The following is an 18,375-nucleotide window of genomic DNA, read 5'->3' on the forward strand; positions in this document are numbered from 1 at the left end:
TGAGCTGGGGGTGGGGGGTGGCACTGACCTTCCAGGGCCTGCACCTGAAATGCCCTTCTCCTCTTCCGCTCTCTGTGCCCCGGGCCAGCTCCCAGAACCCCAGCTCATGTTCCAGCCCCCTCCCAGCAGACGCCGACTCCGTTAAAAGAGCCTTTGTTGAAAGAAGAGTTGATAGTGGAGCTGGTGCTCTGGCTGGGCACTTGACCGGCCAGTCTGTGTGGACACAGCAGCCGGGGAGAAAGACGTTTTCTTTCGGGCCGTCCTTTCAGGCCGAAGGAGGGCAGTCATACAATCCGCCGTCCGAACAGGGGTGCTTTTGTGTGGGACCAGGGCTCACCCACCGGGATGTCAGGGCGCAGGACGCACGTGGGGATGGGCCACCCCCGGCTGGGACATCTGATCTCTGTGATCTGTACTATGAAAAAAAAATGCTGTGCGACGATTTTGAAACGTTTTGTTTTTAGAAGCCAAGCAAGAGAATATCTTTTTCTAACAGTAGATCGTGTGTAAAATGCCAATAAAACATCCAAAAGGAAGTAAAACCCTGTTGAAACACTGCGTAGATTGGGTGCCCACTCCCTTTTTGGAAATGGGTCCCTTGTCTTCGTGAGTTAAGGCCTGCTGTAGGGGTATAAGCTCAAGAGACCTCCTTTACTTGGGAAGTTCTCTCGTACCTGAGGATGCCTCCTTCTTTGTCCCCCCTCCCCACCTCAGTGCGGGCGGGGGGGGGGGCTCGTCTTCACTTGGCCTTCTGAAGTGACGCACCAGCATGTCCACCCCCTCTCCCCGCCCCACTGCGGTGGTTTTGCTCAGATGCAGACCTGGTGCACGTAGATGCTGCCCCCCCACCATGCTCGCCAGCTACTTTGTCCTGCGTTGGCCTGTGGAACTCATCCCAGCCTCCCCGTGAGGTTCAGGGTCGCAGTCTTGTGGCCCTAGGGAAGCCAAGTCCTCTGGTCCCCTTCTCCACGCCCCACCCCCAGCCACAGCCTGCCTCTCCAGGGCAGCTGGTGCTCCTGGCCCCGGCACAAGCACACCCTCCTTTGCCTCCGTCTGGACTCCTGCAGCCCCCACCCCGCAGAATGCACCCCCAGCCCCTCACCAAAACCTGGGCGACTCCTGCCCCTCCTCCTGGAACACTCAGCCAGCTCAGTTGTCATCTCCTCTGGCAGCCAGGGCCACCTCTCAGTGGCTCCGCAGATCGCTTCCTGTCTTCCGTGTGCCCTGACACCTGGAAATACTAAATATAGCTCTATCATCAGAACCGTTTCTCCCAAAATACATTCTGAGCTTCTGATGGCCAGCATTCTGTTCTGCAGGCCAGGCACATAGCAGGCTCTCAGTGTTTACTGGAAAAGTGACTGGGCTGGGTTCTGATGCGCCTCATCTGTCCCCCCCTCCCGCCCTCTCCCTGTGCCTTCCCTGCGCCTTCCCCGGAAACTCGCCGTCCTTAACCGGGCCAGGGCACGTGCAGGTTCCCGCCTTTGCTTGTGTGTTCCCCTCGGTGTGGCATCTGCTCACCTCCTTTCCGGCTCTGCTCACTCCCGCCCCAGCCCCGGTGGCAGGCAGCACCTGTTCCGAGCTCCCCGCCCCTGTGCCCCGTCCACTGCAGCCCAAGAGGACAAAACAGCTCTTGTCCCTGGGCTGCGGTGGCTCCGTGAGCTTCCTCCCCACTCCGGCCCCCGCCTTAGCAGAGCCGGTCAGCCCAGCGGCTGTAGCCTGTCTCATTCCCGTGTGTGAGCCCAGAGATCTTGGCACCTGGCAGCTGCCCAGGAAGTGACTCAAACTCAATAGGTAGAATCTAATTATGGTGCGCTGTGGCCCCGGGTTGCCCGCAGGAGGGAAGGCCGCTGTTTTCTGATCCTCATAGGGGTGCCATCCGTTCATCAGGCTTCTCCCTTGCACCCACCCAGCCCCCCCAGGCAGGCACTTTCTGTAATAAGTCTCTGTAATAAAGGCTCCTGTTAGGCCAGGGAGGGAGGCCTGCCTAGGACTCCCATACAGGTGAGCGTGGAAGGGAGGAGGTTATGGGAAGCACCTGCAAAGGCCGGTGTTGGGAAAGGACCTCAGGGCGTCTGTGGAATGGCTGGTGTGGGGGAGCTCCATTGGACGCTGGTGTCCGTGCAAAATCACTGCTTCAGACCCCACCGGAGGAACGCGCTGTCTTGTGTTGGTGGGATCGGGAACTTCACCTTGGGGGCCCAGCTGTGGCTGCAGTGGGAGGTCAAGACCACTGTCACCTTGGCTGTCGTTGCACTCGGGATGTGGGGAGGCATCAGCTCGGGGCGTCACCAGCCGCACAGGCAGGGATCAGCGGGACAACTGTGGACTTAGGAGGGAGCCTTTTGGGCACTTTTTAATGGGGCAGGGCTGAGTGCTAGGGTTTGGCTGCCGAGAGGTGTACAGTTTGGGATGAGTAAATCATGCTTTTTTCTTTTTAAAATTTTCAGTTACAAGTGGCATACAATGTTATACCAGCTTCAGATGTACAGCATAGTGATTAGACATTTATATACCTTACAGAGCGATCGCTCCAGTCAGTGTAGTGCCCACCCCCCTGGCACCATACACAGTTATTACAATATTATTGACTGTACTTCCTATGCTGAACTTGGCATCCCTGTGACTACACTGTAACTACCAATTTGTACTTCCTAATCTCTGCGCCTTTTTCACCCAGCTCCCCAACCCGCCTCCCATCTGGCAACCATTGATTTGTTTTCTATACCTATGAGTTTATTTTGTTTTTTAGATTCCACATATATGTGGAATCATATGGTAATTGTCTTTCTCTGTCTGACAGCATAATACCCTCTAGGTCCATCTATGTTGTCACAAATGACAAGATTCCATTGTTTTTTTTTATGGCCAAATAATATTCCATTGTGTATATATACCAGATATTCTTTGTCCATTTATCTTTCCGTGAATACTTAGGTTGCTTCCATATCTTGGCTATCATCAATAATGCTGCAATAGACATAGGGGTGCATGTATCTTTTTAAATTAATGTTTTGGATTGTTTTGGATAAATACCCAGAAGTGGAATCGCTGGATCGTCTGGTAGTTAGTTCTATGTTTCATTTTTCGAGGAATCTCTATACCGTTTCTCATAGCGTATACCGTTTCCCATAGTGTATGCTTTCTTAAAATGGGGCGTAAGGAAGGAGAGGAGAGAATCACAGGGGCCCATGTTTACCGCGTGTGTCTGTGCCAAGTGCGGTTTGCCGCTGCCGCCCCTTCCGTCCTCCCAGCTGCTTCCTGCTGCGGGCACTGCCCTTCTCTCCATCTTGCCGGCGAGGAAGCTGGGGTACGAAAGGCGAGATCAGGTGCCAAGTCTAGTAAGTTACAGAGCCGTGAACTGAGCCGGGGTTCGTGTTGTCTGTGGACTGCCGTGCCGTGGGGGCTCGCGGGAGAGCTGGCACGGGGAGGGTGTGTGGCTCACAGTGAGGGACCAGGTTCTGCCCATGCTTTATGAAGAGGGAATCCTTACCCCCATTTTTCAGGTGGGAATACTGAGGCTCGGGGGGATTGTTATCAGCTCAAGAAGAAACAACTCTGTAGTGAGTGCTGGAACCAGAAGTGTCCAGGTTTATCGGGCTGCAGTGCTCTTTCCAGTGGCAGGTGAACACTCTTCTTCAGGGACCACGCCCAGCCGTCGGGTGGCCACGGGACTCGGTGACTCTGCGGGTCCTTCTAAAGACCGGAGGTTGGATGGCCAGGTATTTCTTAAAAAGCAGATTTAAAGAACTGGCTATTGTATCTGATGGCTGCTGACCAAGCTCTTAGCATTGTGTATCATCAAGTGTTAGATTTAGAATAGCTGTAATTTGCTAAGTAAGATTTTAAAGTTTTTTTTTAAACTTAGACTATTTTTGCAAGTCTCAAACTTTACTCTTTTTCAGTTATGTTTGTATCTCAAGACACGTAACTTTTCATCACAGGTTAGAACAGCTAACTGAGCAGGGCCAGTTATTAAATACAAGTCTCCAATCTGACCTCCCCGTTTTCCTTCATTACAACCCGTGCCAATCTGAGGTCGTGTAGACAGCGTCGGAGGCCGGGAAGCTGCCCGCAGACACTGGCCGAGGCGGCCCAGCCTGGACCTGCCTGCCCTCCTGCAGAAGGTTCCTAGCACTCGCCGCCCAGTCCCTTCTGTATGTCGTGCATGGGGCCACCAGCATCCAATTATACCTGTTGGGTTGCTCTCATTTCCTCTTTTGGCAGCTGACGATTTGAAACTTAAAACACGCGCAGGCTCAAGGGCACCGGAGGGACGTGGCGAGAAGCACCTCTGTAGTCAGTGGCCGAGACCACCGGGACCACAGGCTGTGTGAGGCTGGCTCCGGGTCACCGTCCCCTCCGCCCGTCCTCTTGATCTCAGTTGTTAACGTTTTGCTGCTTTTGCTTCATCCTTTTTTTTTTTTTTTGGCTGAAGTATTCAAACACGAATTACAGACAGGATGACATCTAGCCCCTAAGTACTCCAGCCTGCCCCTCTAAGGAAACAAAAGCACATTCCTGTGTAACCAGACTGCAGTTTTCCCTAAATGAGTGGTAATTGCCTGATAGACTCTATTACCTGCTCCATTATCTGAGTGCCCCCAGCTCTCCCTGAAACGCCTCTTACCAATGGGCTGTTTAAATCCGAGTTCAATTGAGATCTTGTGCTGCATTTTGTTGTGAGGCCTCCTAAGTCTCTGTGGACCTAGAACAGCCCTCCCCGCCCCCGCCCCTTTTAAATGACAGCCAAGTGTCCGCAGGTCGGCCCGCTTATCACCTTTGGTTGTTTCCTGTGGGGTCACGTAACGTGCCCTTGTGCCTCCTGGTTTCCTGTACTTTACAGGCTGGATCTACAGCCTTGGTCAACTTCAGTGTAAACACCGGGGACAGGAATGGAGATGCTGTCTGCTCGCAGGGTGGGGGGGGGGCCCCGATGTCGGGCCACATTTCTGTGCTGCTCCCCGATGTCATGTTAGCGAGGACCCCTCATTCAGAATCTCCTCCTTTGCCTGGACTCTGATACAGGGACGTGTAGGCATCACCCAAGGAGCCTTGGCTTGCCAGTGGTTCGTCTGACACAGAGCGGAGGAAGAGGGCGGGGCTTCCTGCCCTCACTTCTGTCAGTCTGGAACGGGGCTCTGGTCACTGGAGTCTGTCCGTAGGGCCGAGAATCTGATGCCTGTCAGGAAGAGGAGGATGGCCTCGCACATGACAGGTGCTTGATAGGTGTTCTTCGTCTGGCCGGAGAGGAGCCGGAGAAAAGTGAAGAATGAGAAAGCAGCTGCAGAGCGGTGGGCAGTTTATTCAGTGTTTCGTTACACTTCTAGCCACCAGTGGGGGCAGAATCTCAAGGCACCGCTGGGGATGGATGAAGTTAGGGACATCTGCCTGACATCCCGTGTGTCCTGGGCCCCAGGCGGTTTGCTCGGCCTCCTCCTGCCCCCCGCCGCCCCCCCCCCGCCCCTGCCACTTCTTACTCCTTCCTGTCCTTGGTCCCTCCACGAGAGGTCTTTGTGTGTGTCCCCACCCCTCAACCCAACGTCTTCACTCTTGCTTCATCCCCAAGCTGCCTGCATTTGCCTCACGGCTTTCCTCTCTGAGGGGAGGTAGGTAGGAAAGAGTCTGAAGAAGGGAATGTTGCCAACTTGAGAGGAGCCAGAGATGAAACCATTTCCAAATGTGCGAGACAATGAGGAAATGTTTATTTCACAAGAATCGCGCTAACCACCAAGCCTTCAGACGCAGCCGGTAGGTACTTACTGCACGGAGGTGCGACGTTCAGATGCGGGGACTGCGGCCCGTGTTCCGTCCCCAGGGAGGGAGGGAGGGAGGGAGGGAGACCATTGTCTCTCCCTGTTCATGGCTCCCCTGTGCTTGAGGGCGAGGGCACCTCGCCCACCCATTCTCAGCCGTGGGTCCCGGGGAGGCCTTGAGAATGATTCTCTCCAGGCTGCCTGTGCGTCGGCATGGACCACAGTGCCCTGGCTGAAGGCGAAAGCGTTCTCCTCCCTGGAAGCGATGCTCTGGAAAAGGCAGAGTCCAGAACCCAGTTTGGGCCCCGGTCTCTGGGACGCCTAACAGTCTGTTCCTCAGATCCACGTTTCATTTGTTGAATTATCTCATCATCTAAGAACAACTGTCACAGATCTCCCCACATCGTTTCTAGTTAATGTTTCTATTTGGGGGAAGGGCCTGGAAAGGGAGGCTTCCTTAAGACGACTGAGAGGGTTAACTGAGCTGGCAGGCTCTTCAGTGGTGAATGCAACTCTTCTGAAGGGGGCAGGTACTTCGCTAAGTGGGGCCGGCCGCCTTGTCCTGCAAAGGGCAGGAGGGTAAGTGACTAACTGAGGCTCTGCAGGACTCACCACGGCCTCTGTGACGGTGCAGAAGCAGCCAGCACAGGGTGTAAACAGTGGGTGCGGCGCATGGGCCATCGAGCGCCACCCCCAAGAGTATGAGCTATCGATTGTCTACCATATGTATTTAAAACCGGGAGTGCCAGTATCAACTTGGCCGTGATCTCCAGGTTAAAACTGTTTCACTGAGCTGCTGGTTGGTCAGTGACAGCAGGAATCCGGCCAATATTGACTTTTTGGGTGGGGCAGGGGTGGGGGCAGGGAATGGCTTCCTAGATATCCCAGCAGCTTTTTATTTTTTTTCTTTTCTCTTCAAGGGCAGTGTGGTTAAAATATAGCTCGTGACACTTTTTAGAGGAGCACTGCCTATGTTAAGGCCTGCAAATAAATACAATGGTGAAATGTTTCCGTCTTAGAGAAAATGATCCTCACTGCTTTGTACATAAACACACAAATGAATAAAATGGAGTGTACAGGCAATACAACCAGTTACAGACAGTACTCTATGTCGGTGTGTTACAGTGAAACTCTTGCCTCTTTTCTCTGCTGTTTCTTAGGCGTATGACCTTAGTGCAAGTCATGTTTCATGAGGAATCTGCAGAGCGTGAGTCCTCAGGGAGTTATGGGAAGGACCGGCGTTCCTGGTGCATTGTATCCATCCGCACAGGGGGTAGATAACACACGCCTGCCTCTGAATGAGTGTGCTCGCCGTCCCCCAACGGACAGCGAGGAATGGGTCGTCACTGCTTCCCGGGGTGCCAGCCTCTCGCCCCTCCCTTGGTGTAGGTTCGCTGTGGTCCTTCCCTCATTGGGGAACTGATTATTGTTTCAAGTCACTGAAACAATACGCGGAGAATTAGGCGTCCATGGTGGGCAAGTAGAGAAGCATCTGAAAGAAACACCATGTTTCAAGGTCAGGGGTAACTGGTTGAAAAAATCAAAATGGGTGAATCTTATTGTAGGGTTTTTTCCCCCTTTCTGCTCGTGAGGAAAAAGTGGTGTTGGTTGTGTGTTGTGCTCTCTGTCACGCCCTCCCTCTGACTTGTAAACTCTTGGCAGTGCGTTGCCACCAGGGGCGCCAGTTTTGTTCAAGTGATTTTACATGTCATCTAGCTCAGGGGTGTCCACCTCATTCTCACCGGGGGCCACATCAGCTTTGCGATTGCCTTCAAAGGGCCAAAGGTAATTTCAGCTCCTTAACAGTTAAGGAGGAGTTACATTGATACAGTCCTAAAATTATGTCAGCCCTTTGAAGGCAATGGTGAGGCTGATGGGGCCCCCGGTGAAAACGAGTTTGACACCCCTGCTCTAGGCAGTCGGACAGTTGAAGAGAAACATGCAGATTCCTTTCTGCCGGTGTGGGCTGCGGGCTCTCCGCGGTGTGAGTGCGTTTTCTCTATGTCATTGAGTACACGGCCAACCAGCATGGCCTGGAAAGCAGGTTTGCTTGCTCTTCCGCAGTTTCCTGGCCCAGAATTTCAGTCTTTGAAACTGTTCTTTCCCTGGAATGATCCGCCCCAGCTGGCGGCTCCCCCCACATCTATGCAGGTGTCCTTGGCTGTCTCGTCCCTCCGGCCCCCAGCCTGGGCTCAGGGTCTCTGTAGAGGATTTCCTGCTACTCACACCTGGCCCTCCGGGTCTGCACAGAGGTGTCTCAAACACAGACTGCGTTCAGCACCATGCAGCCAGCACCCCCCGCCACGGGTCAAGGTCCCGGCCCCTTAATGTTGGCACAAGATTCTCCCGTGCGTCTCTTGGGCCTGGCTCTCCCGCCAGCTCAGTCCTGCGTTGCTCTCAGAGGTTGTGCTCTTCCTCCTCCGGGCCCTTGCGGGTCCCCAGAACGACCACCATCCCTCCCTGTTGCACACCTGACCTGTTTTCATTTGCGAGATGGCCCCCAGGCAGGGGTCCCTGCCTCTGCGCCCGCCCGCCTTGCCCTGCTGTGGCGTTGTGCCTCGCCCTGTGCATGCGTGTGCAGTCACTCGTGCCTGGTGGTGGGGTTTCCTCTGCTGGACCTTCACCTTCGCACCCGCTGTCACCCCACGTCAGCCTGGGACCACCCCGTCCCCGACCCCTGGTGTGCGCACAATGCCCTCGACTCCCAGCAGCCTCCCTGCCACTCGGCTGAGTTTATTTTCCCTGCTTTCTACTCTCCCGGTGATATGCACATGCCCCCATTTTCCTTACGCTCTCATCTCATCAGGGTTTGTTTTATTGTTCTCTGTGTAGCTTCATGGCCCTCGTTGTTTACAATACACAGGTTATAAATGTTAATAATACGAAAGTTCTCTACTACGCACACCACACTATTTCTACTCCTTCCTACTTCCAAGTTACCACCTCTTTAACTTTAAGGAACGCCTCACCCTTAGCCCCTCTGTCTGTGTAAGTTCACTGGAGGAGAGGAATTGGGAAGCATCCCTAACGTGGCAGCTTCGTGAAGGGCTCTGCTGAGGTGTATTTGGGGGAGTTGTAGCTCCCTCTGGTGGTCAAATCAACAGGTGCGTTTTTGCTCTGGACTAAAAATGGTATTCAAATCTAGTAATCCTCGGGAGTTCTTTTTAAAATAAATTTTTAAATTTTTTAAAAGATTTTATATGTTTATTTTTAGAGGGGAAGGGAAGGAGATAGACAGAGAGAGAGAGAAACATCAATGTGTGGTTGCTGGGGATTATGGCCTGCAACCCAGGCATGTACCCTGGCTGGGAATCGAACCTGGGACACTTTGGTTCCCAGCCCGAGCTCAGTCCACTGAGCTACGCCAGCCAGGGCATAAATTTTTAAATTTTAAAAAGTTATTCACATCCTGTTTGTTTTGGAAGATGCTTAAAAAACTTCTCAAATTGTGACACTTATGCAGGGAAAAGAATGATTTTACTTTAAGTCATTCCTATTTTTTACAGTTGGTTTTAAAGTAGACAAAACTAAAGAACTCATACAACTCAACACCAGCCAGCCAACCAACCCAATTAAAAAATCGGCAGAGGACCCGAACACACCCCTCTCCCAAGGAGACGTACGGATTACCAACAGACACAGGAGAAGGTGTTCAACCTCACTGGCTGGGAGGGAAATGCAAATCAAAACTGCGGGGAGATACCACCTCACCCCTGTTAGAGTGGCTTTTATCAGCGAGACAAGTGATACCAAGTGCTGGAGAGGCTGTGGAGGGAAAGGAACCTCATTCACTGCTGGTGGGAAGGTAGGCTGGCGCAGCCTCTGTGGAAAACAGTGTGAAAGTTCCTCAAAAAATTAAGAATTGGCTTACCCTTGTGACCCAGCAGCCCCTCTTCTGGGCAACTACCTGGGAAGTTTGAAAGCATGTATTCGCAGATATAGGCACCCCTACATTCATCGCAGCGTTATTCACCAAGACATGGAGACAGCTGAAGTGTCCCTCGGCACAGGACTGGGTCGAGGAGATGCGGCCCCCGTGTGCCACGGAGCACCACTCGGGCACGAGGAGAGGTGAGACGCTGCCGTTTGCGACAGCGTGGGTGGACCTTGAGGACATCAGGCTGAGTGAAATAAGTCAGAAAAAGCTAAGAACCACAGGATTTCACTCGTGTGTGGGATATAAAACTGAAACTCACTGGAGAGAAAGGGGGAGGAGGGATGATAAAGGGTGAAAGGGGCCGAATCTGTTGTGACGGAGGATGGTTTGACTCTGGGGGTGGGCTCGCAGTGCGGCACATGGATCACGTGTCACGGAAATGGGTACTTGGAACCTCTATACTCCTATTGACCAGTGGCACCCCAGTACATTTAATTAAGAATAAATTAAAAAGCAGAGCAAAAATAGACGATACATAGCATATATGTTATTTCCTTATTTTTCCTTCCCTTTCTCTGCCCAATAATTTTCTAAAACTTGTGGAATGATCAAAGTAGAATGCCATGGACTGCAAAGGAATAATGAACTGACGTTGGGGAGAAATGAAATTCTTTATTCGCAGAACAGTGTACTCCAGGGTGGCCCCAGAGACAGAAGGAACGACGATGCATTTTTAGTGGCACGTTTTTGTGGATAACTTCACCGCTCCTTAAGTTTCCTTGAAGAAAGGAATTCCCAGACAGACACTCATGATATAGAAAAATAAACATCATAAAGAGTTGCCTAATATCTATGGGAATTCTGGGAAACAGGTGTGGCTTGTCTCAAACATCTCTGTGTTTGGCTTTGGAACGAAACAGAAAAACCAAACGCTGTGCGTGTGGTTCTGTCCCAGGTGGTGGGAGTTGTCGGCTCTCCGGGGAGGTAAAGAAACAGTCACCACGTGAAAAACAGACCCAGGGAGGACGAGGGAGGTTGCTACATCTCTCCCCGCCATCTTTTCCTCATGGCTACATTCGTAATGATGGCCGTGGACAGCATTTCTTTTCAGAATGATGACAGAGACCCTCAGAGAACAGTAGCAGCCACGATGCAAACATTTTTTAAGGCAAGGTTGGCCTATTTTTTCTCAGGTGTGCTTGGGGCTGTTTGGGACAGAACTCCCTGGGGGCCGGGGAAGGGGTCACGAGCCTTCGTGGGCAGTCTGTGTCAGCGGGTGTATCATCAAAACATCAAAGCACTTGCTCAGGCAGAGCAGGGGTGGCTCGCATGCCTGTGGAGGGGAATGGCATGGGTCACTGACCAGCTGGTTTTGCAGGGGTGTCCTTCTCCCCCGTTACCATTTCTTAATGTTTGCAAACACGGGCAGAAACCGAAAACAGGAGGAGAGCCGTGAATGCTTCCAGTGGAACAGGGAAAATGGGGAGGCGCCAGGGAGAAAAGCATCCGTCGGTCTGAGATATGACACAGTTTGGTTTTTCCAGTTGAGACAGGAGGATGCGGTCTCAGGGCTGTGCTGGGACGGTTCCTGTGAGATGCCGTTTCCACATGGCAGCCCCCCCGTGACGCTGTGGGACAGCACAAGTGCAGGGCTCCGTGTATGTTTTCTAGCCGACTGACTCTCCCTAAAAAAAGCAGGCCTCCACAGCAAACAGGCACATCAACACACAGCAAACCCCGAAACCACTTGCGCTGAGAAGCGCGCGCCATCCCATGTAGGGTGCAGAGTGGAAGCCAGGTGGCGGGAGCCCCTGGGGGTCCGAAGTGTAAATAGGGGGTGTCCCCAGTGGTTGTCCCAGGAGACGGCTCCCTCGCCGCGGGCCACAGCATCGCCCAGCCTCCCCTCAAGCCTTCGTCTGCCCACCCTCTGCCTTCCTCCTGCTCTGTTTTATCTCCGTGGGCTCTAGGGGTGATTCTGAGGCTTGGTTTGCGGAGTGCACTGGAGTAAGTACCTCGACGAACAGTGCGGATGGCACCGGAATGTCGCAGTGCCTGGTGAGGGTATGGATCGTGAAGAGAGTGGAGCCTGCCACTGGGCTGGAGTCACGACAGGTGTGTGGAAGAGGCCAGTTGGGGAGCTGGATCGGTCCTGTTTGTCCAGAAGCCCAGCAGTGCTCACGGGCAGTCGTACATCAGCAGTGGTTCTCGGGTACGATCTTCAGAAAGGCCGATGTGGGGAGTCTCTGGGTGTACTTCTAAGTTGACGTGTTCGCGCGATGTAGAAAATGGTGCGAGTTTATTGAGGAAATCTCCATAGCCATGTAGGGGGCGGGAAAGAAAAGCCCCTCTCGGCCTTCCGCCCTGCCAGAGCTGCTCTGAGCACGGCCTCTGTTTTTGTGTGTGTCTGTGCGTGTGTGTGCGTGTGTTGTGGGGGGGGTAGATGAGAGCTACAAGGTGTCGTCTTACTGTTTGTAGCTCCACAGCACGCTGTGGAGATGTGTCTAGGTCACTGCTGGTATCAGTAGCTTAGCCTTTGCTGGGGTCAAGCACCGTTTGAGGATGCTTAGCAGCCTCTGTAGCCGAGGGCAGGTCACCATCCCTGGAGATCCAGAGCAGCCAGGACCTGGCCTGAAAATGACCTCATGGCTTGTCTGGAAATGACAGCGGTGGCTCCTTATTGCTGCAGCTGGACGCTCGTGGCTGTACCTAGATTTCCCAGATTATCTTTTGAGCCCTTACAATGTATTATGTACTGTGGAAGGCACTGGGCAGGGAGGAGAAGTTAGACAGGGTTCACACCTGCTCCGAGCTTAAATTTGGCACCCCCTTCCTCTCTTTAAGTCTTTGGCTAACTGCAGAGGGAGCCCCCTGGGCACCCTGCCATGGGAGAACTGGCCGGAGGAAGCTCACTCCTGGCTTCCTGGGTTGCCCCTGGTCATAATAAACCTCTAGGTGCAGGCAGCCTGTGCTGAGCTGGGCTTCCTTGGTGCAGACATTAGCCCAGAGACACGTACGTCTGTTGGGACTCGGGGCGTCCTCAGCTGGGAGTTCACAGGCTGTCATCCGCCGGCGTGCCCTCTGATGTGGGGTGAACATGACGCAGGGTGAACACCAACTGTCACTTGCGCCTGGAGCCACAGCTTCTTGCCACCTGTGCAGAGGCTCTGACTGCAGCGCCTCGTTTAGGCGGCTGAGTACTCGCTTTGAAGCTCTGTGCTGCACCGCGGGCCGTTATCCACAGCTGACTGCTTCCTGCCCCCGTGGGTCTCACTTGAGATTGCTCCATCCGCTTGGAGGTCCCTAAGTTCTACTCGGCTCACTCTGAGTTTGCAGGAACGCTTTTTAACCTAAAAATTTCCTTAAAAGGGTTTGCCTCTCTACCATCTTCCTTTTTAACAGTCTGTTTTATTTACTTCAACTTTGGGTGTCAAAAGAGTCCCAGGTGTACTTCTGGGGGAAAAAATCGTGAATCCAGAAGAAACCACAGCCTCAGCGAAGCAGTGGGTTTGTGCCCTGCACCCTGAGGGTTGACCGTGTCGGTGGGAGGGGTTTTGAGGAGGGCAGCTGTGTCGCGGAAGGTGTGGCTGTGGGGCCACCAGGCTCTGGGGTGCAGCTGCGGGTGGGCCCTTCTTGCAGGGTCTGTCCTGCTCTTGGTTCTGCCACCAGCAGCCTTCTGGCGGCTCTGACCGTGGAGCTCAGGCCTTGCCTGTGGAGCGCCGGGAAGCCCCGGAGGCCTCGTTCTGCGTGGGGCGGGGGCGGGGGTGGGTGGGTCACAGAAGTTCTCTGGAGGGGCTGCGGGGTCGACTTCCAGACCCAGGCTTTCTCTGAAGGGTTAGGATGATGCACTCCAGAACTGTTTTTCATGGACTCTTACTTTTGGGGGGACTAGAAGGTATTCTTTTTCTAAATCCTTCTCTCCAAACAGGACCACACCCTGCCAGGGAGAGAGGGTGCCGCCCCATGTGCTTGGTGTGATTCACACCGGTGATGCGGATGAAGGGTGCTCCTTCGTGCCGGAGCTCGGTCCCAGGCACTCGTGCTGGGCGGAGAGGGCAGTGCGGGCGCACAGCACGGCCCGGAGCCCAAGTTTGCGCTGATGCCGCGGGACAGATACGGAGGCCTGAACAGTGTTGGGGGGGGGGGGCAGGCGGTAGGGAAGGAGTTGGCACAGGTCTGCGGTCCCCATAACGCTCAGTTCCTGGTAGGTTTCCGCTGTGGAGTGTGGGGTTCGCCTGGGCCCCGGGTCCAGCCTTCGCAAGGAACGGTGCCTTTTCCTCGACAGACACTTTACAACTAACCATGTCGCAAGCCTTAAGAGTTTATCTTTTAAAATAGAGGTTATAGTCCTATCTCAACAACTGCAGAATGAGGAAAGTTGTGAACGATCAGGCTGATGTGATGTGTAAAAAACACGTGTGGCAAAAACACACCAGAAAATTAAGGAAAGGGCAGACTGGGGGGAATATGGCCGGTTCGTAGTGCAGAGCGTGCTCACCTCCTTACTGCAGAATGAGCTCCTACAAATCAATAAAAAGACCGATAACCTAATTGAAAGAAATGATCAGAGAGTGCCAATAGACAGTTCAGAGAGCAGGGAATACCAGTATCACTTAAATACACTGAGATACGTAGCGTCTCTTATGACACAAGAAAGAGCGATCAAAACCAATGAGACACGTTTCCGAAGATCACGTGGCCGAACCGGAACGTGTCCGTGGCACAGCGTGTTCACGGGCGCGCGAAGACACCGCCGCCGGAGGCTGCGGGTCCAACTCCAGCATCCTGGGAACGCTTTCCACGATGGCTCAGGCCTGGGCCCTTAGAGCCGGCGCTCCGGGTTCATCCGCCGGCTCCATGCGCTGGCTCCATGCGCTGGCTCCATGCGCGGGAGGGGAGGGGGCACGCATTCCCTGGTGGGCGCCGTCCGAGAAGAGCGGAGACAGCAGGCGTGTCCATTAAAACGGCTGCGGCCTGTGCTGCGACTGTTGCCATCCGCCATCCGCTGTCAGCTCTAGCGCACCGGCTCCCTCCCCTCCGCGGCTTTGCCGGCTGGTTACAGCAGCTCTGGCCCCACCTTCCTAGCAGAGAGGGAGGCTCCGGCACACTTTAGGGCCTGCCTCTGACTGGGTCGCCCCTGACCTGGCAGCAGGGGCATGGAATGTCCTGTGCATTGACCTATAGTGGAGTCCTCACTGTATTTGATTTTTTTAAAAATCCAGCCCCCTGACTCCCATACGCCCTTCTGTCTCCACGTCCTCATCCTGTTCCCCGTCCACGTCTCCGTCCCTTGTTCTGTCGCTTACAGATGAAGCAGCAGAGTCCTCCTGGGTTTTGAGACATTGTAACTGTATGCATCATAATTAAATCATAGTCATCACATCAGTGGTAGGAGGAGGAAATTACCGTAAAGGTTATGTAACTGTTGCCTAAAGTCACAGCAGGTGAGGGGCGGAGCTGGAGTCAGAGCCAGCTGTGTTAGCAGGGACTCTGCCCCCCCCCCACCCCCACCCTGCCGCCGAGTCTGAGGCATCCCCGTTTATGGCCCCCAGGTGGTGAGACCAGCAGCCAGAGCTGGGAAACCACTGAGTGCTGGAGTTCACCCATGACCTTGACAAGGTCAAGGGCTCAGCTCCCCTGTGCTCTGCTTCCAGGCTGGGGTCCTGGGGTTCTTGTTCACACGGCCAGGCCTGCCTTCCTGCAGGAAACGAACCTTGGAGATAAGTAGTAGGTGCTTGGAAAGAATTTCCGCAGCAGACTATCGGCAGTGGGAAGGACCCCTACGTGGGAAGGACTACACATAGTGCCCAGTGCCTGGAGGGTTCTAGAAAGAATTTGATCCCCTGTCTCTGTGGCCGGTGGTTTTTGTTGGTCATGTCAGCTTCCAATGAGGTGGCCCTCGAGGGCCCGGGGACCCAGAGGAAGGCTGGGTGACTTGCTGTCTTCTCCTTTCACTCTTGGGAAAGTGGCTCAACCAGATTGGGGGGAGGGGGATGGGGGACAGGAAGCCTGGAGAGACAGGCAGAAAATCAGCAGATAGGTACACCAGCGGTAGGGGCCGGCGGGGCGGGGGAGAAGGATTAGAAAGGAAAGGAAAGAATCCTTTGTTAGAGTGCTTATAAATCCAAAGAAATATAAAGAGAATTTCAGGTTAAAAAAATGACATGATCAGGGTTCACAGTCAGTCAACTTCATTCTGTGGCAATGGGGTACTTGGTGTTCTCTGTGGTGGACGAAAGGAGGAAAAGCCGGACCACGTGTGTTTGCTTCCCGTGTGTCCCCGAGACTCCTGCGTTCCCGTCAGTGCGTTTTCATGTTGGTCATGAAAATCAAATCGCCCGGCGCTGGAGATGGAGACAGAACCCGTGTTAGTGATGTTCGAAGATGGCGACGTGCTCCACCGTTTTTCCTCGTGAAAAAGAAGCCGATGGAACTCACAGTCCGAAGGCGGGTGTGGAAGTCACGCTATAAGCCAGCCCCTCCCCCACAGCGTGTCTCCCGTGCCGTTGGCCTGAGTTCAGGGCGCAGGACGGTGGGTGGGCTGCGACCCTGGGGCAGCCCAGTTCCTTCTGTCTAAAGAATTGGGTGCATGAGCGAGGCCCGTTCTATCTCCCGTGGGCGCCTTTGCTGCTTAGGTTCCATTCAGCCCGGAGGCAGCTTCATCGTAGGGACTTAAGATGCGTTTTGAGGGATAAGACTGGGGGTCTGGATGTGAACAGAAGAAATCGTGTTCAGAATGTAACGAGTGTGGGGCGGGGACAGTCACATAGGGCGTGTGTCCGGCCGAGTGAGGACAGATCGGGGACCGGCGTCTACTGGGCAGGCGAGCCCAGGGGCCATGTTATTTTCTGCTCTCATCAGACAGGCCTTCACTAGCCTCGTGGGGAAAAACAGACGTTAAAATGTACGCATTGAACTTGAGAGCTGAGAGGGACCCTCGAGCCCGTGATCCTGGAGCCCGGCGGTGCATTGGGATCCCTCGGGAGCTTGGTGTCGGTGCCAGTGTCACAGGTGCCAGTGTCACAGGACGGACGCCGGAGCTGAGCCCCCAGCACCGAGAACCGCAGAGGGGGAACAGTGGCTGTTTTATTATGGACAGTGCCGTCAGGGGGGCAGGACCCCACACTCAAAGCCTGAACTCCCCAGTGGCGTGGAGGTTATAGGCTGTTATGTAGGCCAAAGTTGTACAGTACCGTGTGGGTCAGGGGTTCCGGTCGTGCTGGGAGCTGATTAGTCAGAGGTGAGGTAAGGCGATGAATCACTTCTTCGCGCCTTGAGGACAGCTCTAGGTCCTTTCCAGCGTCCCTCTGTCTGGTCTCACGGGAAAGGAGCCAGGTGCTTGGTCCATTTTTGGGCTCAGGAGCTGCAACGAGATGTTATCTGTAGCCTGCCGGAGGTCCGACTGGATTGTGTGACCCATAGTCAGGTCTTGCTACTGTCTTTGTTGCCTTGGGGGTTGCTGATGACCCCGGGGGTTGGGTGAGGACAGGGAGGGGGGAGCTAGGTCTCTGAAAGATAAGAGTGTGTGTGTGTGTGTCTGTGTGTGTGTGTGTGTAGAGAGAGAGGGGATACCTAGAGCTAGGATTTAAAACTAAATTTAAACAAAGCCACAGCGAGCCTCAGTTTCACCAGGACTCACCCCAGAGATCCATTCATTCGCCCGGAGGTGCAGGTGGAGGCAGCAGTATGTGGGCCTGCTGACTGTGGACACGAGCATTGCACTGACCACGGGGCACGCGGAACCTCAGCCCCTAGAACCTCCTCCAGCCCCGTGTTGCTCAGCCTCACAGTCTCTGCCCTTGACCTTTCCAATGACATCACTCTTCTGGACGGGACCGTGCTAGAGCCTCCTGGCCTCCGGCATCCACTTTTGGATGATGGGAGTTAAGTAAGCGCATCCTCGGGCCTGTACAGCGGAGAAGACGGTCTCTTTTCCCAAGTAATCTGCACAGATGGGCTTTGCAAGTGGGTCCGTCCATTCATCATCTTTCCGAGGGAAATGGCGGCCCAGCGTCACGGCCCTCCCCTGGGTCCGCGCGGCCAGACGGGAGCGGGCAGCTGTTGCTCGGCCCTCCCCTCCTGCGCCGGACACCGAGCCCTGACCTTCTTCTGCAGGCCCCTTTGTCAGGCCGCAGCAGGGCTGTGAACAAAAGACTTTTCTTTCGCCTGTCCAGGGCGCCAGAGCCAAGGGAGCCCCCCCGCATCACCCTGTGATATTTACACAACACCTGCCGCCTCCCGGGAGGCTTTAAAATTGCTCTGGAAAGAAAGCGTTCTGCCTCCGGTGCCTATTTTTAGAATTCATAAAGCCCACGTTGGATTTTTGCTGTCACTCTCGCTATCCACTAAGCCTGCTGTTTGGGAGGCGGTGGGATCTTTTGTCTGTAAAAGTTCGGCACCCTCTGGCTCAAACCCCTACGCTCTGGACTGCTCCGGGGTACGTCTCTGCCCTCATTCTGTCCAAAACCACAGGTGATGACGACCTTTAACGCAGGAGTAGCTGAACTAATCTGACGGGGAAAGACATTCCCTTCACGACAATGAACCTGGAGTGAAGATGAAAACAAATCAGCACGTCTTCGAACCCTCCATCTGCCCCGGGCATAACCTGTTCGAGAGACCGGTGGGTGGAAGCCTCGGGCTCGCCGGCAGCTGGGTGCCTAGCATCCGGCCAGGTCCCTCTGATGGTTTCCAGCGGACGAAGTTAGGTGCTGTCGGGTTCCATAACATTGTGTAGAGCAGGCT

General features: G+C 54.2%; 1 protein-coding gene and 1 long non-coding RNA gene across 4 annotated transcripts in view; one reads left to right on the forward strand and one right to left on the reverse strand.

The window, feature by feature from the left end:
- The window catches only part of NEDD4L (NEDD4 like E3 ubiquitin protein ligase), a 293,932-nt gene that overhangs the window by 89,671 nt on the left and 185,886 nt on the right, over positions 1-18,375 (forward strand). The window lies entirely within an intron of this gene.
- LOC123826132 lies at positions 15,820-17,734 on the reverse strand. Its single transcript, XR_006787003.1, has 3 exons — positions 17,270-17,734; positions 16,824-16,993; positions 15,820-15,974 (listed from the first exon to the last, which is right to left on the reverse strand). It is a non-coding gene; the product is annotated as an uncharacterized LOC123826132 (long non-coding RNA).

This window comes from Phyllostomus hastatus, unplaced genomic scaffold (genome assembly GCF_019186645.2).
Source record: "Phyllostomus hastatus isolate PE091 unplaced genomic scaffold, TTU_PhHast_1.1 phas_contig_80, whole genome shotgun sequence".
Taxonomy (NCBI): domain Eukaryota; kingdom Metazoa; phylum Chordata; class Mammalia; order Chiroptera; family Phyllostomidae; genus Phyllostomus; species Phyllostomus hastatus.